Source organism: Gossypium hirsutum, chromosome A10 (assembly GCF_007990345.1).
Source record: "Gossypium hirsutum isolate 1008001.06 chromosome A10, Gossypium_hirsutum_v2.1, whole genome shotgun sequence".
In the NCBI taxonomy this organism is placed as follows: domain Eukaryota; kingdom Viridiplantae; phylum Streptophyta; class Magnoliopsida; order Malvales; family Malvaceae; genus Gossypium; species Gossypium hirsutum.
The window spans coordinates 5,062,882-5,066,655 of NC_053433.1; the positions used below are offsets into that span (position 1 = coordinate 5,062,882).

The following is a 3,774-nucleotide window of genomic DNA, read 5'->3' on the forward strand; positions in this document are numbered from 1 at the left end:
CATGCAACATGAAAATAGCAGTATAATAATTGTAATACTCCTAACCTGTATCCGTTGCCGGAATAAGGTTATGAGGAATTGCTTGACTGAATAAAACTTCTATAAGGTCAAAGATACTCACTATCAAAACATAACCGAATATCTAATAACAAATTAACTACTGTCAAGTTATAACTAAAACATTTCACCACATTAGTTCTTATAAGGTTTCTCTAAACAAAATGAGCAAGCCATCTTCGCATGGCTATAATGTATACAAGGTCGAAATATCATTCTACCTATAGTCTATCCTATACATGCCTTAAACCATGATGATATACAATCTTCTCAACTCACATAATGACTCGATAGTGTGATGATATCTCCGGCCCTTCCAACTCGAGCTAAAGTATAAACCTATAAGAAATGGAAAAGAGAACATGGAGTAAGCTTTAATGCTTAGTAAGTTTTAAGCAATGCAAACAATTAATTTACTTATAGATCGATTATTTCAAATTTTCAAGAAATCATTCCTAGATAATTGCCATTTTGGCCAAGTATCCATGAACATAATGCATATTTAGCAAATTCACCTCACTTGAATCTGAACTCAATTAAAACCAAATATTGAAATCACAAATAAGATCATAAGAACTCGAAAAGCATCTCATTAATAAGTTTTAACCATGTTTGCAACAAAATCACAAATTCACTACAAGCTGTCTTCCTGAGCAACAGTCACTAAATTATTTATAACTGGAGATAAGAAACTCCAAATAAAGTTCCGTTAATTTTCCCTGAAATTAGACTCATATATATTCCATCCATCAAATTTTCAGAATTTTTGGTTTGACCAATCAATACCAAATTTTTATTGAAGTTTCCCCTGTTTCACTGTTTGACTATTCTGACCACTCTTCACTACAAATCAATTTTCTCATTATACATAATTTGAAATATGTTATCGTTTATTTCATTTGAAACTAGACTCATTAAGGAGTCTAAGGATATAAATTTTATCTTATAACCATTTTTGTACCATTTATAATGATTTTCTGAAAACAGAACAGGGGACCTCGAAGTCATTTTGACTTTATTCCACGCCACTTCAAATATCTCATTATTGGCAATTCTTTTGCTCACACGGTTTCTTTTATAAGAAACTAGACTCATTAATATTTCATGATATGATTTATTCAGCTTCTAACTCAACTTTCACGATTTATGGTGATTTTCTGAAATCACGTTACTGCTGCTGTCCTAAGCAGATTTATTACCCATTCTTGCATTCATATTATTTAACATGTATATCACCAAATCAATCTCATATAACCTTTCACCATAACCGAATACACATATGAGATTTTCACATATACTTCTCATTTCTCAATCATGATTCAATTCCGATCAATCTAACATATAAAAGTATATAATACATACCTGATCAACTTAATGTATTTGACATATTCAATGGTAGTTTACTACGAACATTCGAAATCATAATCTTACTCCAATCATCGGCGTTAAGTCTGCTAGGTTTAAAACCCAAATCCAATCACCACCACAAAGCATGCGGGACTTTAAGCCCGAATATAACACCAACACAAATGCCTTCGGGGCTTAGCCCGGATATAACACCAGCACGATGCCTTCGGGGCTTAGCCCGGATATAACACCAGCACGAATGCCTTCGGGGCTTAGCCCGGATATAACACCAGCACGAATGCCTTCGGGGCTTAGCCCGGATATAACACCAAATCATATAATAAAATCAAATACCAACATCTAAGACTTTCTTTCTTTTTCACGATATACTATGTTATTAAATAAATACAACACTTAATAAATCACTTAAAACTTATAAAAGAATCAACCTCAAGTACTTAAAAAGAACTTACCTCAAAAGTGGTTGAACGATTTTATACGGCTATTCGAGTACTTTCATTTTCCCCCTATCCGAATTTGGTGTCCTCGGTTCTCGAGCTAATAGAAGAAAACAAAGTTTACCATTCGATGATCTACTCCCAAAACTACAAGTTCATCATTTAACTAAATTTATTCACAACCGAATCTATATATAATTTATACATTAATATCATATGCATTTAGCCAAATATGGTTTCTTTTCATGTTCACATGCAAATTTCGTTTTCAAAATCATGAACTTGTAAGTTATATTCGAACACACAACTACACATTAACTTAGCTATTAAATCAAACCTTGTAATCATTTAATTTTATTAGCCAATTATTTGGTATATTTAAAATTACACATATAAAACCATTTTGCCAACTCAACCTTATCTTTCTAATACTTCCAATTGCAACATCAAAAACACCAACTAATGCATTTCTCTCATGATCGAACATAAATATAAACTCATAACCAAATCTTTATATAAATCATTTATATACCAATTTACCGTATGCTCATAGCTTATATACTAATTCAATTAAATCATTTCTTGACTAAAATACCACATTGCCATAGTACATATAACCTAAATGGTTGAATCCACTTGGTTACTACTATCACATATCACATTCGTCACTACCATAATAATCTACTTGGAACTTTCAACTAAATTTTACTATACCAAGATTACATAGAAACAAAATAAATTCATTTCAACCATTTAGTACATTCGGTATTTGCTTACATGAATACAAAGATTTAGCATTAATTTTACTTAACTAAATTCTTCAATCTATATTCGGCAATTATGTTAAAATACTTAAGCACACCAGCCGATTCTATCCTATCATCTACTTCACAACAATTCGTCTTCTTTTACAACACATACACAATCTATTAACTAAAGAGGGTCATTCGGCATCTATCCAGTATATATTAATAATTTAAAACACATCACCAAGCTATTACTCACATTCACATTCGGCAAGGACCAATTAATAAACCTTAAATTCAAAATCTAGTTTCGTATGCGTATATCACTTGAAGCATCAAACCCAATTCATTAATACCTAATTTAACAAGTTCAAAACTCATTTCGACAATGAGGTTCTTGATTTAGAACAAGGATAATCCCTCTATTCACTATCCATAATCAAATTCGGCAACCATATACACTGAAATTTAACATTCGTTCTTTCCCTCAAAATTCAAATTCATAATTCATTTCTTGCCAATTGTCGAACATCAATAGCCATTTAGGACAAATATACCTCATACAAGCATTATTTTAACCCACTATGTACTATTCATGCATTTTAACCCTTATAGCCAATTACTATCTATCTAACTAGCCACAACTAACCTTATTCATCAAGATATAAAATCAAACATACCTCAAATTGCCTTCACAAGGGCAGAACACCATAGAGCCTAATTGTTTCTTTGTTCTTTAAGCTACGGCAATTGAAGGAAAGTAAAGCGTGAAAACTTTGTTTTCACCACCCAATTTCTTATTAATTCCCAATTTCCAACATTATTTCACATTTTAAAGCATCAAACACAAGAATTCTTATCAAAGCATCCATGGCCGAAACATGCTTAACAATTATAAACAAGAATTGGACCATGAGTTAGCTAGACAACTTAACAATAACCTCAATAATCAAGTTTCCATCAAAATTTTCAAGAGAGCTTACCTAATAGAAGAAAACAAAGTGCCAAATGCCTTAGGAATTTTTCTCCTCCCCTCCTCACAAGTTCGGCTAGGTGAGAAGATGAACCCCCCATGAAAACATTGTTTTTATCACTATTGTTATAATATTAATATTCCTTTAATATTATAATATTCATTTCATATTATAAAACAATTTAACTTATAA

General features: G+C 31.5%; 1 long non-coding RNA gene across 1 annotated transcript; it reads right to left on the reverse strand.

The window, feature by feature from the left end:
- Positions 1-334: 334 nt before the first annotated feature.
- Positions 335-3,774, reverse strand: LOC107896120 (uncharacterized). The gene is made up of 3 exons (XR_001683602.2): positions 3,592-3,774; positions 1,878-1,962; positions 335-396 (listed from the first exon to the last, which is right to left on the reverse strand). It is a non-coding gene; the product is annotated as an uncharacterized lncRNA (long non-coding RNA).